The sequence below is a fragment of the Euphorbia lathyris genome, chromosome 4, assembly GCF_963576675.1.
Source record: "Euphorbia lathyris chromosome 4, ddEupLath1.1, whole genome shotgun sequence".
NCBI lineage: Eukaryota > Viridiplantae > Streptophyta > Magnoliopsida > Malpighiales > Euphorbiaceae > Euphorbia > Euphorbia lathyris.
In genome coordinates this window covers 93,357,705-93,384,280 of record NC_088913.1, presented here as the reverse complement: position 1 = coordinate 93,384,280, position 26,576 = coordinate 93,357,705, and the positions used below count along the sequence as shown (strand labels likewise).

The 26,576-nt window shown below is 34.0% G+C and overlaps 1 pseudogene; it reads left to right on the top strand.

Moving 5' to 3' along the window:
• LOC136227295 (uncharacterized) overlaps positions 1 to 26,576 on the top strand; it is a 41,054-nt pseudogene that overhangs the window by 7,166 nt on the left and 7,312 nt on the right.

Below are 26,576 nucleotides of genomic sequence, written 5' to 3'. Positions count from 1 at the left end.
TATTCAGACTAAAATAAATCCATGTCAAGGTCGCGATCTGAGTTCTTCAGCAGACTTCTATCATTTGTACCAAATCAGTGGTTTTTTTAAAACTGTTTTTTTTCCTACAACTGATTAACTGAAAATTTGACAAAAACAAAAATAAAATTATGATATTCTTATATTTTAAAATTTAAATCATATAATGATAAAATACATAAAAACATTTTTATAATTGAAAATATAAATTAAAATCTGATTTTTGATGTAATTTACACAATAGTCAGAATTCACAAATCACTTATAATTTTGTCAAACTCTTAATCAAATTTATTTAAATGTCAAATTTGGTGGTCTTTTTGAAACTGGTTTTTTTCTACAACTGATTAACTAAACATTTGACAAAAACAAAATAAAAGTATGATATTCTTTTTTGATGTAATTTCCTCATTTTTTTAACCCAATCCGAACCAGATGTCAATGAGCCTATACTAAAGAATTTCTTGGTGCAGGTGACACCAGCTGCGAATCCAGGATTTCTCGAGCCAAACAATACAACTAAAATAATTTTTATTCAAAAAATAATAATTATAGAAAACCAGAAATCAAAGCTCAAGTTCAAGTAAAATAGTAGTAGAAATATAAAATCAAAATTTAAGTAGGAGCAAAAAAAATACCAAAAGATCGGAGATGTAGGGTCAGACCAACGATCCAACTACGGAGAAATTCGCTGCCAATTGAGGAATTGAGGAAGAAGAACTAAAGATATTAAAGAGAGTAAGAGAGACTGATGATTTGTTTTAGAACCTATTTAGTTTTACATTTAAATATTTACTTTTTTTTTTTGTAAACAAAACGACGTAGTTCTAATTAAATAAAACCACGTCGATTTGTATTAAAACAGAATTAAAAAAATAAAAACAAAATATTAAATTTAAAACTATTCTTCATCCCCTCAGTTATGGAACCAGTAAACCCTAAATTTTCATTGATGAAGGGGGCAAAGCGTTAAAACTTTAAAATTAATACCTAGGTTTTTTAAAAAATAGGAATGTCAACTGCCCCACTGCCCCCATACTGGATTCGCCCTGGGTGACACACATTGACGAAAGTATGTGTTCCAACCAAAACCTTAAGATTATACTTGAGGGCCAAAAATAATTTTTGTTATTTTCTCTCACATATTAAAGAGGAACTATTATTATTTATAAAATAAATTTGAAGAGATTGATAAAAAAATAAAAAAATATTTTATTGCTATTTTTTAACCGTGAACAAAATTGATATCTTTGTATTCTTATTTATACATTTGGCAAGTTGGATTGTATACAGAATCATAAACTTAAAAAAAAAATCTAAGCTTTTAAAATGCAAGATTGCAATTGGATTTTATTGTAAACATTTGGCAAGTTTGGCTGTACATAGACTGAAGATATTAAAAAAATAGTTAACCTACCAGTGCAGTAACTCTATATATGAAAAGGAAGAGCTCTCTCTACCATGAGAAGCCTAACTGAATGGAGAGATAGAGATGTAAGGATTGTTGGTAACTCTATATATGAAAGAAGGTAAGCTACTGTAAAGTTGCTCTTATTTCATTATGTGAATTCTGAATTTATCATATTTATTTAGCTTCTAAAGTGTAAGAAATTAGAAGAATGTGATTACATGTAGCTTGGAATTTTCAAGATGCTCATTTACCATTTCATCCGTAAGAAATTAAAAGAAAATCTGAATAGATATAATTTGGAATGCTTCGGAAATTAAAAGAAATGTGAACATCTTGAGTTAATTTTGATGCATATGATAATTTTAATTTTGTGCAGGAAAAACAATTACAATGTCTAGATGTGAGTACTTCATCATATTTCTAGCAATGGTTGCAGAATGTGGCCGGCGAATAAACTCCCTTCTGAGACTTATATGAAATATTCTACTTTCAGGTACGTTGTTTTTTATTATGTGAAAGTTTTATTTTTACTGGTAGTATTGTGGTAGGATTACATATATTTTCATTTAGTTGCATAAAGTTTTCTATGTAAGAACCTGAGGGGAATTTTAAACACAAAGTTCACAGGCATGAAACATTGAAACATCACTTGTTATGTTTAATCAACTAATATCTTAATTCTTACAGGAAATAATGCATTAATTTATATTTTCCTGAGTTAGTAATTATGTATCTAAGATAATAGTTATGTTGTTTCTTATAACTATTTGCAGAATACAAACAATAGAGAGTCTGAAGATCCTCGAACAAAAGCTAACATTCATGGACGAGGAAATAAGGGTAGATGAGTGAATTTTTCATCACGTTACACCTCACATGATAAATACAACACTGGCACAGTTTGTTGAAGATTGAAATTGATGGGGGAATGGATGCAAGTGCTTGTGAACCCATCACTATAACTGGTGTAACAGAAATTCGAGTTGGAAACTTTTCATTACAACTTCTTAGGAAATTTTCCCTTAAAAGAAATGTTTATGAAACTTTTCATTTTACTAACTTTTTTATATTTTCCTGGTGTTTGGTTCACTTAGAATTTTCTAGACTAAACCTTAGAGGATGTTGAATATTGATTCAAAGTCTTTTGGATTTGCTCTAGTACGTTGTTAAAATCTGCTTTGATTTTCCTGATTTTTCTCCTTATTAGTTAATTGATTTAGTTTCACAGTATCTGATTTTAGTTCAGCTTTTTTAGCAATTCAGTTTTGATTGTAAGCCTATATAATGACATTGCTTCTTATGGAATAAACACATCAGATTAATTGCAATATTTCTACTGTCAATATCTATCGGTTACTTCATATTGTGTTACTTCATATTTCCAACATTTTTGGTATCAGAGCCTGGTTCTTTAGTGTGAAAGAGAGAATAGAATCATGGTTGCTAATGTAGCACAACCTTCAATTCGAGTCTTCAAAGGAGAGTGTTAGAGCGGCTCCCTACAAGCGTTGATGAGATTTAACGGCTCCCCGCAAGCATTGATGAGATTTAACGGCTCCCCGCGAGCTTTTAGAGCGGCTCCCTGCAAGTGTTGATGAGATTTAACGGCTCCCTGCGAGCTTTTAGAGCGGCTCCCCGCAAGCATTGATGAGATTTAACGGCTCCTTGTGAGCTTCCAGAATTGCAACCGATTTAACAAGTATGAGTACACTACATTCCAGGGGCTCCAGATGAAATCCTTTAGCTAATACTCACAATTAAATGCTTGGGACTGTTTAAACTTTAAAGTAACATGGGAATTTAGTTCATAATGGCACCCTAAAATTCAAAATCGCAACGGAAGCCAAACTAGATTGCAACTACTTAAGACCTCTACTCAAATAAAATTAAGATCATATTGCACAAATAGGCATGATACATAGCACCAGCAAATTGGTTAAAAATTGAATTCGATTAAGCACAATCGGTTAAATTAAGCAGAATAAATGTGGTAGTTTGCTTAATTGTAAATCTCATTCTAGTCTTTCAGAAAAGAAATTACTGTTTTGATGCCTTCCAGAATTTAAATGTGGTCTGCAAAATTCAAAAGGATTAAATCTAATAGTAAATAAGTCCTCAACACTTTTTTCCATTATGGGTCGCCCATGTCGTGCGGGTGCGCTCCTAACCTGATGGTGGAACGACTGCACCCCCTGCGCGTGAGAGAGCCTTTCCCTTAGTAATTACTTAAAGGCTTTTGAAGACTATTTACTTATAAACTAGTTAACATTCTCATTTCTTTCCTATGTGGGATAAGAATGCTTAGTTTATTTTTATCTTCTTCTAAAGCATTTCAAGTGGTTCACTTTAAGCATCAATTTCTCATTCATCACTTGTCCGTTTTGAGTTTATAATATACCGTTAAAAAGATCGCATGTCATAGAATACGTTTACATACTTCAAGTTATTCTAAATTCTATTTATCCGTTATTTATTTAAGTCTCAAGTTGACAAAAAATAACAAACCAAAAGTGTTGGATATATATATGATTTATAAAAATAATTTTAAATTAATTATATATATTTAATATATATAAATATTATTTATTTATTTATTACGTCATCCGGTTCGACCGATCCGAACCATCCGATCCGACCAAGTGACCCGTGACCCAGTCACCAATCCGGTTTGATGTTAGGTCCGGTTCTGATAACATTGCTGATAACTCAATCACACAATTTACTCACCACTATAATGACAACATCAGTGATGCTAATTCCCACACACGTGATTCAATATGAACAACAACATCGTTCCACCACTCTGTGCATAAACAATAAATTATAATAATTAGATGTTACGCCTATTGAATTACAAAATTGAAGATAAATTTGATATCCAAGTTAAAGAGAATTAATCACACAAAATTTGATAAGTATATACCATAAAACGTGTAAATCCATGTCTATCCATTTACTCCAAATTAGATACTCAAAGAAGGTAATCAAAGAGAACATTAAAATATTTACCTAACACAAATGAATTGAAGAGCGCAGGAATCAACTAAGTGAAGGAATCGATGCGTGAGCAGCGAAGGTCAGCAGAAATGGACGAGAGGCAGTGACTGAGTGACCTCTCAACACAGAGAGAATGATAATAAAACGATTTGAGAGAGAGCAGATGAGCCGAGAGGGAGCAGCTGCGTCTTGAGGAAGAAGAAAGAAAGCCAGGGATAAGTTGAACGTGAAAGAGAATAGGGTTCACTAGTAAATAAAATAAGTCTTTATTTTATGGATAAGTGTTTTTTAATCTTTAATTATTTTTTACTTTCGGGTTGGAGGGAAATAAAATAGGTTTTCCCTCCAATCCCAAAATTTTCCAATAAAAAAATTGCAACATTTGTATATTTTTACCAACACTTTAAAAATAGTGTTGTTATAAAGAGGAATAAGAAAATCTAATATATCTATTCTAACACTTTATATAAAGTGTTGGAACAAATGAAATTCAATCCTATCACTAGCAACACTTCAAAAGCAACACATGTATTTTGTATTGTAATAGACCATATATGGTGTAGTACCGTGATCTTTTAGAGCGGCTCCCCACAAGTATTGATGAGATTTAACGGCTCCCCGCGAGCTTGTAGAGCGGCTCCCCGCAAGTTAAGATGAGTGTCTTTATAAGAGAACCATTTATTTCAAAGGAGAGATGAATATGAGATTTCAACACAACAAAAAAATCTTCGAAAGAATTGGTTATTAAATGAGAGTGATCCTAAAGACCTGATATCATGGAATTTCAAATTGGTAAACTCTATCGTGAGTTATAGTGAATTTTGAGACTTGATCTGGAAGGATTGGAAAACCAAACATTGATGTTGAATAGAAACTAATCGCGAGATCAGATCTCAAAGGATTAACACAAACAATAATGATTTCTATCTTGAACAGAATTTGATCTCAAAATACACATGATTTCAATGGATTTTTAAAAGAAGAAACAAATTCCTATATTGAATAGGCTCCGACCCAAAAGATGCATGATCTTATCATATTGAACTTTTGAAAATAGTTTTCTACTTTAAATAGGAGCGAATCTTGAGATTCAGTCTCGAGGAATTCACCAAGGATAAATTATACCTTGAATAAAAGTGAATAATGATCTTTGATCTCAATGAATTCAAACGAGAATATTTTAATAGAAATGAATCCTGAGACTTGATCTCGATGAACTCAAAAAAGCAACTAAAATCTATAACTTGAATAGAGAAAGCTCGAAGAGCAACAAAAATTTATATATTGGATAAAAATGAATCGTGAGACTTGACCTTATCAGATCCAAAAGAGGGTTTCTTTTTTATAATTATTGTCATTTTGAATAAAATGAATTGTGAGACTTGGTCTCAATGGACTCAAAAAGCAACAAAAATCTATATCTTCAGTAGAAATGAATCGTAAACTTGGTCTTAATGGACTCAAAAAGCGACGAAAATCTATATCTTGAATAGAAATGACTCAAAGAGCAATAAAAATTTATTTCATGAGTAGAAATGACTCAAAGAGCAACAAAAATTTATTTCATGAATAGAAATGAATCTTGAGACTTAGTTCCAATGGACTAAAAAAGCAACAGAACCTAAACCTTGAATAGAAATAACTCAAAGAGCAACAAAAATTTACATCATGAATAGAAATGACTCAAAGAGGAATACAAATATATATCATGAATAGAAACGACATGTGAGGCCCGACCTCATCGGATCCAAAAGGAACACAAATTTCTATTTTAAATACAAAAAATGAAAATTTTATGAAAATGTCACTAGAGGAGCCTTCAAGAAAAATGTACTTTTATGCAATTTGATGTTTTTTTTTTCCAAAATATTCATAATGAGATAAAAAAAAAATGGTTAATATTAAATTTATATTTACGTAGTTATTCATTTGAATCATTCATATCTATAAAACCCAAGCAATATCTAGACTGTTTTTTCGGGATCTCGTCATAATTTGGCCCAAAATCCACGTGCTCATGCCCCCACTTGTAGTAGACAATTGTTTCTTCGAATTGGATAAACATGCTTTCAATATGCAAAATTTCTTCTTGAAGAGGTTTAAGAAGATGTTTTTCCCAAAATTTCGTATGCGATCAATGACCTTGTCTCATAGTCATGTTGAATCAGTAAAACTCATTTCCATAAAGAATAATCAGCTCTTCTAAAGAATAATCAGCTCTTCTAATCTTGAAATCCCTGAATTGATGTGCTATTGAAGATTATGGCCCTTTATAATGTGTATTTTTTCAAACCATTCATGTCACACCCGACCCTAAACAGCATCGAGTATGAAGGGGAAAACAAGATAACGGGCATTCGTAAGACAAAAAGGCGAATCGATTTTCTATTAGATAAAAATTCATTTGGACTACCTAAAATTTTATTAATTATTTGGCTTGGACTCTATAATTTTATCGAGCTTCCTACGTATCCCGAATATCTGTTAATATTTAAACTGGGAATCAAAGCCACGTAGTTCTACCCATTTTAGGTAGTTCTCTTAATTAGGTAGTTTCTTAACTTATTAGATGTTAATTGACATGTTAATAATTTAACGGTATACTTCACTTTATTACTTTATTACTTTATATATGTATATAACTCATTATTTTATGAAAACGAATCAAATCCAAATGAACGTGTTATCAAAAAGAATCAAAAGAAATAAACGTTTTATCAAAACTAATCAAACGAAATAAACTTTTTATCAAAATAACTCGTAATCAAATAAATTGCTTTAACAAACCAACTCGTAATCAATCAAACGTAAAACATTATAATTCAAATCATCAAGCATTTCCAAAACGTAATTTGTGTGTCCATCCTAGAATTCCACCCGTGTAGCTTATCATAACATCAATCATATCAATAATCGAGATATCTCATTCATATCTCGCCTTGCCTAACGTTAGGACTACCAGCCGTCCACTCTGGCCATACCGCCCTTAGGTATGGTCTTACAATTACAAACCCCTACCCCGGGCAATCCTAGATGGACAAAACCATTTTATCTTTCTTTCAAAATATCACAACATAAAAATCATATTTTTTTTGAATGAAGGTGGGGACGATACCTAGTTATGACTGATATCCCAACTAGGTTGGCACCCCAGCCGCTAACTAGGCAAACCCGAATGAATAAATAAATAAAAAATTCAAAGAGTTTACAAGAAGAATATCAAAATGAAAGTAAAAGCTGATCTATGAACCACGAAACTGACAAACACTGTGAATGTCGTCAGAAATAAATGAATTACAGAAAACCGGTGCCGCGGGCCACCAGCAGACGTCCGAGGTGGGGATTGTAAGCCCGTATTTTGATAAGACATCGGCAACCCTGTTCCCTTCATGGTAGATGTGGGACACGGCAATCATCATTCCCGAGCATTGAGACAGGCATTGCAGCCAATCTTGCTGGATGGTCCAGGGAACCGAGGTTGAACGAGACCGTAATAAACTGACAGCATAAGATGAGTCCGACTCAATCTAGAGGCAGTGCCACCCCTTTTCCCACGCCACGTCCACGGCAAAGATAATTGCCCTTAGTTCTACTATATAAGCATAAGATTCTGGGATGGAGAAGGCAAAACAACCTCTAGTGAAACCCCTGTGAGTGCGAAAGATCCTGCCTGCAGCGGCAATGTCACACCCGACCCTAAACGGCATCGGGTATGAAGGAGAAAACAAGATAACGGGCGTTCGTAAGACAAAGAGGCGAATCGATTTTCTATTAGATAAAAGTTCATTTGGACTACCAAATTTTTTTATTAATTATTTGGCTCGGACTCGATAATTCTATTGAGCTTCCTACGTATCCCGAACATCTTTTAATATTTAAACCGGGAATCGAAGCCACGTAGTTCTACCCATTTTAGGTAGTTCTCTTTAACTTATTTACACACTACTGAAATTAATAGACTTCATTTTATCACTACTACTATTCATAATATATTTAGCATTCCGATCTACGAATGCGACTCATCAATTTTTAACCCATTAAAAACTTAATTTAATTTCCTAACTTAACTTAATTTCGAAATAGACAAAAAATGCTTATTCAGACCGTCTAAAATTTATTTATTATTTATTTAATATACGCGAATACTTTATCGATTCGACAATATAAAACTTAACCTTAAAAACCCTACAAATCACGTTATCAAATCAAATCAAATCACAGATAAATATCGATATCGTTATATCGGCATTTTATCAACACAACTCGTAACCAATAAAATTTTTATCAAACCAATTCGTAATCAATCAACGTTTTATCAAACCAAATCCGTAATCAAATAAACGCTTTATCAAACCAAATTCGTAATCAATCAAACTCGTAATTAATCACACTCATAATTAATCAAACGTAAAACCTTATCTCAAAATTAATTCATTACCGAAAACATAAAACCTTATATCCTTATATCCATCCTAGAGCTTCTCCCTTTATGTATCAATCCATAACCACACATATCAATCCAATAACCACATAGTCGAGACGTCTCTTTAACCTTGCCTAATCCCGTATTGGTCTTACCCAACACTTCGCTGCCAATACCCGACTAGGTCTTTAGACTGTGTACACAGGCCACGTTCCTCACTGAACATGGTCTTCAAATATCAAAACCACCAATCCGGATCACTCTAGATGGATATAAAAATCATAAAATCACAATATGCTCAAATCTCTTTTCACAATCAAATTTTCAATTTATTCCATAATCATAAAACCATTTGACTTCAATTAACTATTGTCGTAAAAATAATCACAATTGTTAAAATCAAATAATCTTTTAATATAACTAAAATCGTATAAAATCATCGATTCATAATTTAATCGAACTCCAAGAATTAAATAACTCAAAATATTGTATCGATAAAATTTAATATCGTTAAAAGTAAATATTCTTATCGGACTACTTTCGATCACCGAAACAAAAATTCTAACCCGAATTATTATTAGACTCGTTAAACCACGTTAAACTACCAAGAGTATATTCGTCTTAATTTTATATTCAAATTATTGTACCAACTTTTATATTCAAATTTAACCAATATCGATATTAATCAATCTAATTTATAACGCATTTTAACTCGACAATTTAAAGTCACTTAAATATTAATCAATAACTTAAAACTAAATTTTAAACCAACCACTTTTATCGAATTATTCTCGTTTGTCATCGAAATTATAACGTTTACACTAAACTGATATCGTTAACTCCGACCGAAGGTTCAGTTAGACTCGTGACACTGCTACGAGTCAATCCGTACAAATTTTCTTTTCAGTTTCTTCATATTATTATTATTTTTTTCAATATATAAAAATTCAAATTTGTGACAATTTAATAATTAACTAACGCTAATTCTTTCTATGACCGAAATCTCTAAATGCTCGTCTATTTTAACATGTAACTAGTTATCAAACTAAAACTCAAATAAAGATAAAATAGTATTACCTTTTATAACGTAGACATTATAAATTCTAATCTGTCCACACGAGACCCGATCTTCCTTATACTTATTTAATAAAAAATTGAAATTTAAAACTAATGAAAAAACAAAATCTGTGTATTCCATAAGTTATATGTATGGATTCTAATATGCCTTCTTTTATCTTCCCTTATATATATGTGGTTGATTCATATATAAAAAAAAAATAAAAAAAAAATTTAGCTTTGACATGTGGACTTATATGATATAAAAGTTTGACACATGGACTTTTGATTACCTAAAATCGAGACATGTAATATGATGTGTCCTACTACATGTTCCAACTTTTATATTATATTATATTGTATAATTATAATTATATTATATTATATTAGTATATGAAAAGTATATAAAAACAATTGGATGTACTTTATTTATATTATTCATATTAAGATTTTCGACTAAATATATATATATATATATATATATTTTAACTTTTAGCTTATATATTAATATTAATAATGCAATTATAACATCTAATTGATTAATTAATAAATGAAATGATATAATACATCTAATATTGGATAAAAATTAAAAAATTTAGATCCAGACGTGACATGCAAGACCTGGACTTCCAAGTGTCCAGTCATCTGTATTCACCTTTAGCCAACCGCAGGGAGGGAAATTCCAACGGACAGCCACTATGTTTGGAGCTGGCAGTGGTCGCGGGGTGAATTGAAGATCCTCAAGAACCCGTCGATCAGAACTAGTGCTGCAGAATCCAGATAACCCGCTGTTCGCCTCACGAATAACTAAACGAAGCATAATGAAAGAGCTTTGGATTGAAGGGGGCTCGGAGTCGAAGATGGCTTTGTTTCTCGTACGCCAAATTAGCCAAATGCAACCAACCACATCGGCTTGCCAAATGCTTCTCACCTGCGAGCCAAAATTAGTATCACAAATGTTAGTGAAAAAGGCGATTATATCCGCGCTATTGGGTATGTTTATCCTGAACACACAGCATAGCTTTCGCCAAAGCTCAGCTGAGAAAGTGCAGCTCATAAATAGGTGATCTATCGTTTCCGAGCTCGAACAACACAACACGCATCGCGGTGCTAGCTGAATCATATTTGGACTTTAATCCAAATCACACAAATAATAACAACAATAATCGCAACAGCTTTCTCAATCCAAAAATAATTCGCATCAAACCATCAAAATTCATTTCCTCGGCCAAATTTCCAAAATACCACGATAATAAATAATTATTCTTCAAATAATCAAAATCAAAAGTATATAAATATTTTAACACAATATATCTTAAACAATTTACTAAAACGTATTCAAAGTCACTTAAATAATTTAAAACTGAAACTTATTTTGATTTGTCACCGGAACAACTATTTTAGACCGAATATACGTACCGTTAGACTCGTTATATTATCATAAGTCTATTTGAACTAATTTTATTTTCAAATTCTCATACTAATCTTATATTTAACTTTATACCGACTCTAATTGGTAAATATCGATATTAGTCCTTCTAATTTAATAACTTATTTTAATTCGATAAATTAAAATCACTTCATTATGATATAAAATTAAATTTTAAACCAAACGTTTCTATTAGACCATTTATGTGCGTCACCGAAATTGTAATCTGTAACACTAAGCTTGTATCGTTAATTCTCACTGAAGGTTTGGTTAGACTCGTGACACTGTTAAAAGAGTGTTAATACCAAATTAAATTTCACTTTAATAAATCTACAAAACAACTGTCTAAATTTTATATTTTTTATTAGTTATTTAGAGTCTTAATAAATTACTATCATAACCCTATTAAAATTTAAGGAGTACTAGAACCGGACTTACTCAAAATCATATGTAAAACATAATAGAATTAATTTTAGTCTAAAATATGATTACCGAAATATCGTCGTCGGTCACTGAAAATTTACCGGTACGATCCATTGACAGCTAATCCGAAATATGGTCGGAATACTGCATCGATCAGATTGATCAAAAAGATTGATAAAAAATGACGCACAACATTAAAGATTGTTTTATTTTATTCCCTCATGACCTTTCTCTCCAAAATTCATAAGATTCATGAAATTAACATCAAACTCTTGAAAACATTATTTTTTTTAACACCCCTTGTCATCTATTTCTCCTTTTATTTATAAGATTGATATATTAAATATATATAAATTTAAATATGACACATGGCAATTAATATTGCCATATATCAACCTTACGCTTTAAATTAACATGATGAAGGACATGTAGTGTAAAAGGTGTCATATATTTATTTTCTATTATTATAAATTTATTATTTTATTATTATTATTATAACTCTTATCATCATATCATATGAAATCAACAATTATCAATTCAATTGATTGCATCTAACAAAATATTATTATATCTTTTTTTTAGTAAAAATAAATATTTATTTATAACTTAATAGTAATTTACTTTATTATCTTTTAACCGTAAATCAAACCATTAGAAAAATTAATAAATATCAATTAAGGTCTTTTGAGTTTATAATTTTGTAGAACTTATTTAAAACTTGTTTATTTACACCTAAAAACATTAATTAAACCCAATAGTATATTTAAAATCGTAATTAATTAACACTATAAAATTATAGTATAATCTATATCGAAGATTAGAATTTTAGACACGGACGTGACAATTCTACCCACCTTAAAGAATTTCGTCCTCGAAATTCATATCGATTTTTACTTAGTATAATTAATCGTTACAAAAACTTAATTACGATTTTTTTTTCACTATCGAACTATATAACCCTCAGAATTTCTATCCCCAAATATTCATATTCCTAAGTCACAATCCACACTAGGTCTGAAGGAAATAACCTAGAGCTCTGATACCAAAATGTCACACCTTACCCTAAACAGCATCGGGTATGAAGGGGAAAACAAGATAACGGGCATTCGTAAGACAAAAAGGCGAATCAATTTTCTATTACATAAAAATTCATTTGGACTACCTAAAATTTTATTAATTATTTGGCTTGGACTAGATAATTCTATCGAGCTTCCTACGTATCCCGAACATCTTTTAATATTTAAACCGGGAATCAAAGCCACGTAGTTCTACCCATTTTAGGTAGTTCTCTTAATTAGGTAGTTTCTTAACTTATTAGATGTTAATTGACACATTAATAATTTAACTGTATACTTCACTTTATTACTTTATTACTTTATATATATATAACTCATTATTTTATGAAAACGAATCAAATCCAAATGAACGTGTTATCAAAACGAATCAAACGAAATAAACTTTTTATCAAAAGAACTCGTAATCAAATAAATTTCTTTAACAAACCAACTCGTAATCAATCAAACGTAAAACATTATAATTCAAATTATCAAGCATTTCCAAAACGTAATTTGTGTGTCCATCCCCGTAATTTGCCTAACGTGAGGACTACCAGTCGTGCACTTTGGCCATACCACCCTTAGATATGGTCTTACAATTACAACCCCTACCCCGGGCAATCCTAGATGGATAAAACCATTTTATCTTTCTTTCAAAATATCACAACATAAAAATCATATTTGGACTTTAATCCAAATCATACAAATAATAACAACAATAATCGCAACAGCTTTCTCAATCCAAAAATAATTCGCATCAAACCATCAAAATTCATTTCCTCGGCCAAATTTCTAAAATACCACGATAATAAATAATTATTCTTCAAATAATCAAAATAAAAAAGTATATAAATATTTTAACACAATATATCTTAAACAATTTACTAAAACGTATTCAAAGTCACTTAAATAATTTAAAACTGAAACTTATTTTGATTTTTCACCGGAACAACTATTTTAGACCGAATATACGTACCGTTAGACTCGTTATATTATCATAAGTCTATTTGAACTAATTTTATTTTCAAATTCTCGTACTAATCTTATATTTAACTCTATACCGACTCTAATTGGTAAATATCAGTATTAGTCCTTGTAATTTAATAACTTATTTTCGTTCGATAAATTAAATCACTTCATTATGATATAAAATTAAATTTTAAACCAAACGTTTCTATTAGACCATTTATGTTCGTCACCGAAATTATAATCTGTAACACTAAGCTTGTATCGTTAATTCTGACCGAAGGTTCGGTTAGACTCGTGACACTGTTAAAAGAGTGTTAATACCAAATTAAATTTCACTTCAGTAAATCTACAAAACAACTGTCTAAATTTTATATTTTTTATTAGTAATTTAGAGGCTTAATAAATTACTATCATTACCCTATTAAAATTTAAGGAGTACTAGAACCGGACTTACTCAAAATCATATGTAAAACATAATAGAATTAATTTTAGTCTAAAATACGACTACCGAAATATCGTCGTCTGTCACCGAAAATTTACCGGTACGTTCCATTGACAGCTGATCCGAAATATGGTCGGAATACCGCATCGATCAGATTGATCAAAAAGATTGATAAAAAATGACAGACAACATTAAAGATTGTTTTTTTTTTTTACATCAAACTCATATGGTCGGAATACCTCATGACCCTTCCTCTCAACAATTCATAAGATTCATGAAATTAACATCAAACTCTTGAAAACATTGTCTTTTTTAACACCCCTTGTCATCTATTCACTACAAGGAATTGCTCTTTTTATGGGGAAAATCCAGTGGGGATATATTATTCGACACTAAAATTAATAGCTTTGTGGAAATACTAATTTCGCCACTAATCATGATCTTTCAATGAAGAACTTATTTGTTCCCCACATAAAATGATATATCGGTGGAGAAACGATATATTCGACACAAAAACATAACATATAGTGGCGAAAATTTAATTCGCCATAAAATAGGATATATTTTTGTGTGGAAATAAGATGTTTCCAATAAAATAATGATATATCTTAGTGGCGAATATATTAATTCGCCACATAAAGTTCTTATAGTGGCGAATTATAAATTCTCATAAAAGTGCATATATTTTTATGGCGAATTTCATGATTTTCCTCACTACAAGAAAATTGAAAAAAATTAGCACTATTATTTATCTTCATATAACATTATATAATAGTGGAGATTCAACAAATTCGCCATAGTTAACATAATATATTGTGGGGAGCCGCATATTCGTCACAGAAAAAATATATATATTGTGGGGATTCTGCTCTCCCCACTAATGTATATACACTATAGTGGCGATATGATGTAATTCCCCCACAATAAAGCTAAATAATAGCACCAATTTTAGGCGGTAATAAAAAAATTCGAATTCTTTTCATTTCTCTCCTTAAAGTATCCTAAATATATTGTGGCGAGTTCGTTTTTCCTCACTAAAATATATGCTCAATAGTGGGGAAATATAGGATTTCCCCACAAAAACACTAAAATGATAGCGCCAAGATTTAGGCGGTAATCTCAAGCTGCTAAATTTCTTTTTTTTTTTTGTCCCAAATCCCCGAAAAACCCTGTATAACTCACAGCCTTACCTCGAAGAATAATCTGGCTCGGGCGAGGGTCGAAGCGAGCGAGTTGGTTTGTGAGGGTACGTGTGCGAGCATGCCATTCATGAAAGTCTTACCTATAGAGTAGGGCCGGACTGGGACTGCTTTAAAGGACAGATTCCTCTTAGCCATCGGTCGACTTACTCTCAATCCTGCGCGAAACAGAAGTCCTATACCACGTCTGAAGACACAAATGCTCTCGTAGAATCTTTTACTTCAATAGTAGATATCAGGCCTTTCAGCAGCTTAGTTCACGAAAGAAGTCTCCTATTTCAATAAGAGACGTGTTTGGGCCCGCCTTGAAGACACCCAGGAACTACTAGCACAAGATCCAGTATTTGAAAACGTTCCATACCCATAAGGGTTCCAAGCTTCAACCCACTGCTCGAGCAACTTTTAAGTTTGAGACAAATATATCTTTCTTCTCTCTTTTTTTTTTTTTTGTTTTAGTAAACTCTCTTTTCTCTTTCCCAAATGAAAAAAATTGGAAATAACCCTTTATCTCTGCAATGGAAAAACCCTAAACCCTAACTTTGATCTGAACCCATTTTCTTCTTCACTAAACTAAAGCCACAAACTCGAGTTTCTCTTTCACATCCAACCATTCCCATAGATTAAATGAAAATCTAGTGTCCTCAATGTCGAATATCAACGTCTGGTTCCTCAACGCATCTCAAAAGCGAAAGAACCAAACACTCTTAACCCAATTTATTTTCTTCAAATCAAGTTATTTTGGTTAGTTATCATAAAATTAGTTTCAGGTTCTTGTTTAATTTCACTACAAGCTTTCTGAATATGCTTTGGGTTAATATCAGAATCAGGTTTAGTTTCATTCAATGCATTCTATCGTGGTTTTGGTTTAATTTCATATTTTTGTTTTGGTTTAATATATGATTCTGGTCTGATATAACATTATTAATGATTTGGGTAGAAGTAATTTTGTTTGATAATTTTGCTTTTAAATTTTGTTTGTGGCTGAATAATTTTGGTCCTGCTCTTATTGTGATAATTTCATATTCTTATTTTGGTCCTGCTCTTGTTGGTTGGAGATGGAATAATCACTGGATTCTTTAGTCTTTGTTTTTCATTGTTTGTATGGATCAATATGTTTATTCTATGTTGGTTTGTTTTCATCGTTTGTAACTAGTGGGTTATGTATATATAGCTTAATATGACTTTTAATTTTTGGTAGCTTAATTTTATTTTATCTACTTTTATGTGTGAACAATGCTAGATTTAGCTAAATAAATAATAGAAAAGTCTAGTTATATACTTTTGAGCTTTTTAGAATTCTCAGTTAGATCTCACAATAGTTATTATTAACGGTGGTTATTATTACAGATAAACAATCTGTATAAAGGTAATTGATGGTTCCTATTTTGTTTGACTGTCGTATGCAGCAACTAATTGGTACTTTCTGTTTCGGTCCTTCAAAAGGTGGATTTGGATCTTGGCAACTATGAGCGGTTTCTAGACATAAAGCTAACCCGTGACAATAATATTACAACTGGAAAAATATATCAGGTAGTTTGATATCTTCCCTGTTTCAAGGCAATTTGTGAACTAGATGTCTCAAAATTTTAGGCTTTGTCTAATATCTTGTTGCATCTGATTATTTACTTGAATACTACCAGTCCGTGCTTGACAAGGTGAGAAGATTAGATTATCTTGGAAAGACTGTGCCAGTCTGTTTTCTTTTCAACATTTTGTTGTTTTTATTCTGTGCTTGCCATGAGACATCATGAATAAAGCTCATAGTTTTACCTTGTGTTATGGTAGGTAGTTCTACACATTACTGATGCCATCCAAGAATGGATAGAGTCGTGTAGCAATTATACCAGTGGATGGAAAAGAAGGTCCAGCTGATGTTTGTGTAATTGAATTAGGAGGAATTATAGGTACTTTATGATGATGCAGTGGAATAAACAGACTTTCGTCCTAAACGACTGTTCGCGCACGAACAAGGTTTAAAACCGTCAACGATCGTTGAATCGCACACGACTAACGAAAATTGGAAAAAGAGAATAAACTCTGAAATTTTATTAATCGAAAACTGATTACATAAGGGGGGCATCCAGCCTTTATATAGGCTGACAAATAAAACCTAATTCGAAACCTAAAAGGAAAAGTAACAAAAATAATTGAAAGTGCGACAAAAACACAAAACTGCCGTTTTGAGGCCCAAAACGACCTCAGATGGCTAAATTCCAACAACCCCGTTTTAACTTCAAAATCTCAACTTTGCCACCAGATCAGCTTTCTCCAAATAGTTCAAGGCTTGCTCTACTTCATCATTTTACTGCCTTTAATGTGATTTTCGAAACCGCACCTTCCATTGGCTTAAACTTGACCTCATGTGGTGCAGGGGTATTGAATCAATGCCTTTTATTGAAGCACTTGGAAAGTTTTCCTACCATGTAGGTAAGCTGATATTTTCTGGACTTGTATTCTACTACTTGATGTAGAATTTTTCTAATGCTTTTTTTTTCTTTCTTTCTAGAACACTCATATTTGCTGTCCGTTTTCAGGAACTTTCAATTTCTGCTTGATCCATGTTAGCCTTATGCCTGTTATCAATGTCGTTGGCGAGAAGCTATATTTATAATTCATTCCATAACATGGCATTGCATGTGAAATTACGAGTTATATAGCATTTGTTGCTGATGCACTTAACAAGTGCAAATGCTTTGAATACAGACAACAAAGCCAACCCAGTATAGTATTCAGGGGGAGGACTTGGTTTGACACCAGATATCTTAGCTTGTCATAGTTCAAAGATAGCACTCCATATATTAATGAAATGCGTGATCTTTCGCTAATGTCTTTACTTTGTCTTTAACAGGAACTTGAGGAGAATATGATTGACATTGGTCCGCTTCTGAAATCACATTACATCCTAGAAAAATAGTTTCCAAATTCTAAGGACAAGTTCCCATTTTTTCTTTATTTGCTAAGTTGTGTGTGCTATGTAGGTAAGAATTGCTATGGTTGGAAAGCACACAGGACTTTCAGATTCCTACCTCTCCGTCTTGAAGGTAATACTTTTAATTATTCCTCCATTATTTATTTTTTTTTTATTATACTTCATAGATAATAGATGTTTGTGGTATTCACAATCTTATTTTTCCAAGCTTATCTGCCATTAGCAGTTATAAATTACATACTGCCAAGATGGCTATTTGTTAGGCTATCTTATCTATTAAATTGTTGCTAATGTGACATATAAGTTTAATTGATACTTAACTGTTCTTTATTCGAGATTTGGTACTTGAGTAAAAAAGTTGTTAACGTGAGAAGTTGATATTTGGGAGACTGTGCAGGCTCTTTTGCATGCTTCGGTTGCTTGCCGTCCGAAGCTTATCGAATAATGGGTTGCAGCAGGTCATCTAGAAGATGCTACTCCAGCAGAATTCAGTACTGAATATCAATTTCGCCTACATAATTGTTTGATACTGTCCTCTTTTCTTATATAATGTATATTCCAATCATGTCGAATTTGAATATTGATTACTCTTGCTCTATGCATGCTCCTGATGTTTATAAAGCTGTATGGGATCTTTTCAAGGTGACATTCTAATGTCTAATTGTCACATTGATGTTCTCGTGGTTGGTTTTGAGTACCTTGCAGCTAAATTGTTCATTGAGCGCTAAACTTTTGTTTTTTTACAGGGAGTTGATGGTGTTTTAGTTCCGAGAGGGTTTGGTGATAGATGGGTGCAAAGGAAAATTGTTGTTGTAGAATTTGCCCCATCTGTCCTCGGTTTGCATGATGCAATCAGTACAAAATTTGATCTGGAAACCTCGAGTCCTTGTGTCATATTTATGTCTGAGGCCAGGGAAACCTTTTGCTCTGTTCTTATGCATTGTTTTTTTAATAGGTATTGTTTCTCTATCCTATATTGTATTAAGATAATTTGTTTTTATTCAATACAATTTATAATTCATTCAATCAAATTTGTTATATGAAGCTATGAATACGAACAGATTGAGTGGCGTGCCTTGGTTTATTATTCTTAATTTTGGTAAGACATTTTATTAGAAATATATCTTAATTAAAAACGTATTAATGAATTCGAGATTAAATTATACCATTAATATATATATATATATATTTGTGACGCTTTTTTCACATAGTTACATATTTTTATTTGCGAAATTTATATTTTTTCACATAACATAGCTTATTTGTGGAGATTTTTTGGTCATAAAATGCATATAATCAATGGCAATTCAAAATATTTCCCATAAAATATAAATCATTTGTGGCGAATTTTTCGTCACATAATGTAATTCATCAAGTGGCAAAAACTATATTCCCCATAAAATATATATAAATTGTGACGAATTTTTCGTCACACAATATCATTTATTAGTGGCGATATATTGTGTTCCTCACAAACTATATTTTTTTGTGGCGAATTTGTTTTCCACAAAACTAAATATTAAACAAAATGAAATATTTATTTTTGGGGAAATAAATGAGATGAGTGGGGATATATATTTCGCCACAATATAATACCTAACTGTGGCGAAAATGAAATTTGCCATAAATACCTTCTGTGGCGCCTATAGGATGGCGAAATGAGGACGAACTCTGGTTTCGCCACTGAGCACTTTTGTGGCGAAATAGTAGCATTTAGTGGCGAAATATTTCCCCACAAAATGCATGATTTCTTGTAGTGACATCAAGCTAGGGGTAAAATTGTAAGTTTACAAGGTGCAAGTATGGAGGAACATGATTTTCTGCAGATTTCCCATGACACGCCTCGCGTATGGTGGAGGACGCCCCGCGTATTTGCCCATTCCGTCAGAAATCTCCTGCATGTGGACCAAATCCAGATCTTGTTGTCTCAACCATGCCCCGCGTAGACTGGGGTACGCCTCGTGTGGTTGAGCTTCTGAGATTTTATTGCTTGAATTGGGTCTTTTACGCCACACGTGGTCTGAAGCACGCCTTGCGTATGTAAGTCTCTGGTTTTTTGGACTGAAGAACTTCCTATACACGCCCCGCGTGTATGGTTGTAGGCCCCGCGTATTGTCAGTTGACTTAGAAGATCTTGCAGTCTGACATTCATGATTGAGACATTATTGCTTATCATTGCTCATACGCCCCGCGTGGAAGGTAGGACGCCCCGCGTGGCAGTGGGTAAGTTCCACGTGGTGCCTGCGGATTGAGCAATTATTTCTGACAATGTGTTCCACGCCCTGCGTGGAGGGTGATACGCCCCGCGTATATCGGAGGATTTTTGCTCCTTGCTCGTACCTGAAATACAATTCTCGAGAGCCGAGTTAGCTTGACGTTTTATTTTCTAAATTAATCAAAAATAAGGAAAATTAACCGAAAGTACGGAATTTATTTTTATTTCGTTATTTTATTAAAACATTCTATTTTTGCAATTAAACTTATTTATTTAATCCAAAATTAAACCGTAAATCACGTTAAAAGATAGGGACGAAACGCCCCTATCAAACCTCCTCGGACTTTAAAGTTTTACTTGTCCTCAAGTAAAAGAAATCGAAAGACAAGAGATTGAGATCATTAAGAAACAAACCGTCGGTTGGTTTTACTAAGTGCGTGATTCCGAAGCTAAAGTTTTATGCAAAGTTTTCGGCAAGTACCTACGCAAACAAATGAGTGACCAAAACTTGTTTGAAACCTCCATGATCAAATTTAATAGGCAATATTAACGGGGGTCGATTATCTTTTGAGAACCCGAAAGTACCTCACCAAGGGATTTCACTCTTACGCTCAAATTTTGGTGGGTCGGTGTTTTTGCACTCTCCTTTTGCACTTACTCGAAGTCACTTTGAGTTTGCATTTTCATCCAGGTTTTTCCTCCTATGTTATAGTATAGGCAATATTAAAAATGAACCCGGAGGGGGGTTGTAATGTGGGTGGCTTTTTAGTGGTTAATTTTTAGAAACTCGAGTTCAAACACCATTTTGATGATCGCACTGTGTTTTTATTTTGGCCTTAGTAAGTTCGTAAAATATAACTCGAAATTGCTCGGGTGGAGCTTGAGAATGCCTTTTGCTCTTTATTGTGTTTTTCTTTTTTTCTTTTTTTGTTTTGAGAGCGGCACAAAAACGATTTTGAAAGCTTATGGTGCTTACTTATCAAGGCCTTGGCTTATTTCGGGTAATTTTGGTGCGAATTGATTTTATTGGTATTTAAACAAGAGGAAAAAGGGTTAAATGTTAAACGGGTATTAACAAAAAAGTCGGTTAATAGGCTCGAGGGGGTTTCCTAGAGGTTAATGAAAACGAGAAAAATAAGTTAAGAAAATAATTAGCCTAAGTGGGTTCGTTTTATCGTCTATTGCCATTTTTACCAAAATAAGTGTACTTAACCCGGTATTAGGTGCAAACTCTATGAATCGAGTGAAGTCAAAGCTCTCGAAAGATTGTGAAAAAAATAGAGTTCTCGTACGAACTCTTTTAGGCTCAAAAATACCTCACAAAATTTCGGGTTAAATTGTGTACGTTCAAGTTCTCGTCAAATTTTCAACTATCCCGTCTTTATTGCCTTTTTAAATTTCATTATGGAGATGACCTGTGGGTTAGGACTCAATGCTTTTTTTAGTACGAACCTAGGCTTTGCATAAATTCTATAACTTCAGAATCAAGACTAAAATTTCTTAATCAAACCGATCCTTTGTATTAACGTCTTTTCATTTAAGAACAAATAACAGAACTTTTAATTAATTTCCGAGGGAGGTAGTGTGTCGGAAAAATTTAAGAATCAATAAATCAGTTTAATTATTTTGTTGTTTATTTGATTTTTGTTTTTGTTTTTGTTAGTGCAAAACAAACGGTAAGTGCGGGGTTGCACGGCCCTCCGCGTTATTAAAATGACGTCTATTCCAAGGACGTCGCAAAAGAAAAGAAAAACAAAAACAAAAATAAAGATAGAATTTAAAAAGGACCCTTAAGGTCAGGTCCTACGCGTGGCGCACCCAGGGGGGCGTCCCGCGTAGGAGATGCGTTTTAAGTGTTGTATGACCAGAGGATCAAATACGCGAGGCGCACGTAGAGGGGCGCCCCGCGTGGCCATTCGTCTGAACTTATGAAAAAGACCAGAAACTTGGCTACGCGGGGCGCACTGGTGCGTACGCTTCGCGTGAATTGTCGACACAGTGTCAGAGACTCAGCTGCGCGAGGCGTGATGGTGTGTACGCCCCGCGTAAGCAATTTGGATTAGCAAGGGATTTGTTTTTTCGTTGATTTGAATTTAAGATAGAAAGAAAAAAGAGACAATGCCTACGAAGAAAAGAACAAACGGATATGATACATATATACAAAGGGTTTGAGGAATGCAAACCGAGACTACGTTTAGAGTCGGAGTAGATCGACTTTCTCATGCGGTGGCTTACTGCAGGCTGTCCGAGTTGGAACTCGACGGGTCCGAACTTCTACTATTTAGGAGAGTTATCGCCTGTCCGGACTCTCTATTTTTGCCCCGCGGGTTTTGCTCGGTGTTTGCCGGGAGGGTTCCTAATGGCCTCTCCTGTTGCTGACGATTCAAGTGGGCTACCTGGCGGCTAAGGTCCCTGCAAAACACCTCACTATCGGCAAGACGGGTTAAGATATCCTTTAACAAGGACGTTACCGACTGGCCATGCACGTTGTCGGGAGGCTGAGTGTTCCGACCACCGGGCATGGTTTGTGATTGTCCTAGCCCGTTTTCCCGATATTCTTAAACAAAGTCGGGTGGGGGCCTCAATACATTATTATTATTACCATACGACAAGTTAGGGTGTTGGTACCGAGGCCTCCATCCGCTGTTATTATTATTGTGGTGGTGTGAGTAGGAGTTCGGGTTAGGGTTGTACCTTTGATTGCCTCCTATGTAACTTACATTTTCGGTGTCGCCGGCGAAAGGGCTACCCGGCTTGGCAATTAAGTCCGTCATGATCTCCACCACAATGATTGCACATCAGGACCTGTGCAACTTTGTTAAGGCTCAACTGGGCTATCAAAGCGTCAAGTTTTTTATTCATTTCCGCCATGGAACTTTTCGGAGCCTCTTTCTCCACGGCGAACGTTTGATGTCGCGAAGGTCCGGCAAGCCGATCTTCTTGCCACTGTACGCTTTTCCTTGCGAGCTCGTGGATGAGCTCATATGCTTCACTGGCCGACTTCCTAAACAGGTCCCCACCTGCTGCGGAATCTACGGTGGCACGATTAGTAGGTGTTAATCCGTGATAAAAAGTACTTACCAGATCGTGCTTGGGGATATCGTAGTGCGGGAAGCTTCGAAGCAACTTTTGGAATCTTGCCCAAGCCGCATGAAGAGCTTCGTGTTCGAGCTGCCGAAAGGTAGTGATGTCGTTCCTCAACTTAACCATTTTGGAAGGCGGAAAGTAGTAAGAAAGGAACTCCTTCTCAAGCTCCTCCCATGATGTAATCGATCCTGCCTCCAACGAGTGCAACCACTCCAATGCTTGTCCTATCAAAGAGAAAGGAAACAACTTTAGTCGAATGGCCTCAACCGGAACACCGTTTTGCCGAGAAGTTTCGGCACACATAAGAAATTTATCGAGATGTTCGTTAGGGTTTTCAAGGGGTTCCCCTCCGAACTGGCAAGTTGTTGGATGAGTTGGATCATGCTAGTCTTGATTTCATATGTGTTGGCCGGAATGGTGGGGGCAACGATTCCGTTGCGGTTTTAAGGGCGATGCGGAGCAAGAATCTCCATCATCGAGCGCATGTCATTGCCTCCACCATTGCGGTTGTTATTCACGGGTTGCGCCGGCGGCCTTTGGTTGACCTCGGGTTGGTTAGCTTCATTATTGAGGTTTGCCATTTTCTCTCTCCAAATCCTACAAAGAGTATGTTTAATTTCAAGATCAATAGGAACGAGAGTATCACTTCGAGATCGGGTGTGCATAAAATAAATAAATGGAACAAATTATAAACAAGAAAGAATGTTGTTAGTAAAAAGTATATATAAACAATTTACACCAAGATAATGCTTAGACTAACAATAAAACGTTTTTGTCTAATATTGCAAGAAATTATAAATCCCCGGCAACGGCGCCAAAAACTTGATAGCGCGTGTATGGCTAGGTAGAGCTTATGAAATATATATTATGATAAGTTCGTTATGACTATGGATGTGATCTTCTTAAATGCTCTTTCTCTACTAGACGCTACGACTTAGGGGAAAGTGTACCCCGTCGTATCAAGTAATAATCCGGTTAAGACCGGGTATCGAATCCACGGGATTTATAACTACAAGTATTAAACGACTCAGTTTTATACGTTATCTAAGCGGTGAATACTTTGAATTGATTCGGGGAACAACTACAAACTACTCCTAACTACGGGTGAGACAAATTCACATAACAAAAACTCTACGAAGTGGTATGGATGGTGATAAGTTATAAATACGATAAACAATGACTCCCAATATATACGGTCAATGATTTACTCTTGCAATGACGACTACGTGTAGTGCGACCGACCCGTGAGGTACTTAGACTACGTGGTTCCTAGTCAAGGCGTGTCTAATACTTGGGATCAAAAATTAGGGCCCGTAAGTTCCGTGGCTTGTCAATTCCTACGGTTTTCGGAGCGTCACTTCTGGTAAGGCAACACCTATATGAATCCCTAAAGATAGCCCGAATGGCGTCGGAAATCGCGTTCCCCTACACAATAATCAATTACGAATATCAAAACAAGTAGCAAACATTAACATATATATAAAAAAAGAGATTATGAATCATAAATTATAAATATGGAGAATGTAAATATGGAATACAACCAAGCCTAGTACATAGGAAGAGTACAAGCTAATTAGCAAGTGAAAAGGAAAGAATCTGTTGAAACACCTTTCCACAAGATTTTGATTTGACAAAATCATTTAAGTTTAATCCATGATTAAGAGAAAATTAAATTTAAGTGCTTTGATTTAATTGTACTAATCCGTTTGTTCAATATTGAGTATAAACATAAATGCAAAAGGAAATAAAAATTAAGACAGGGTAAAGTCAGCATGAGAACACAACACAAGCTGAGTGAAGAGCAACTCAGCACAAGAGAAGATAAGTCATCTTCAAAACAACAGCTTAAGAATGGAGCTGATCAAAGAAGCTGAGTGGAACGAAGCTTAGCATAAAAGAAGTCTGCTTCAGAACTAGATCGTGCAGAACGAAGCTGACCATGGAAGCTGAGTGAAAAAGAACTCAGTATGAGATTTGGTGACAATCAAAGACAATGACTATCGAAGTGAAGCTGAGAGTATAACAGTATAACAGTATATACTCTTGGATCCTCAAAGTTCAAATCAAATTCAAATCATTTGATCCTCAAAGTTCAACTATAAAAGGACAAGCAATCCTCTTGGATCATCGCCGAATAACAGTATATACAAGAGAGAAAAATACAAGCTCAAAGCACTCAAAAACAAGAAAGAAATCTTACACCAACTTTCTATTCCTGTGTAAATGCTAGATTGATTGTTTTGTAATCATCTAAAGTGTTCTTTAGCTGAAAAAGAGCAAATTATATCAATTGTGAATTGAGAGTGTTGTGCTGAGTATTTGGTTGTAAATACTCAGTGGTAGAGAAATCTAGGTGCTGGGTTGTAGCACTTAGTAGGAGTTGAGTAGACGAATAGAGGAAGGTACTCTTGCATATTCAACTACCTTGTAACCGGTTTGTGCTCTACCTTTAAAGAGCTCAGTATTGGATTCTAAAAGCCCGGAGGAGTCTGGGGACTGGACGTAGGCGGAGAGGCCGAACCAGGATAAGTGATACTGAGTAATTTCTAACTCTCTTAAAATATATATATGTGCATTTGTTGCTTGTTATATTTACTCAGCATCTAAACTGTCTAAAGCTGACACTGAGTAAATTAGAGTGCTGAGTTGGAAGCTGACCACAAAAGTGTCAATTCCCAACTCACAAGTGAAACAGTCTTAGTCAACATCTGACTAAAGCTGTCTTACACTAAGATTGGCCAAGCTGACCAAAGCTGAGTTAATAAACTCACCAAAATTATCAAGTCAGTAAGATTAATTAGCAAAAAAGTTACATTAGTTCCTAACCCCCCCCCCCCCCTTGGAACTAATCACACGGGACCAACAAGTGGTATCAGAGCCTAAGCTCACTACTCAAAGATATAACTATCTTGAGCTGATCCTG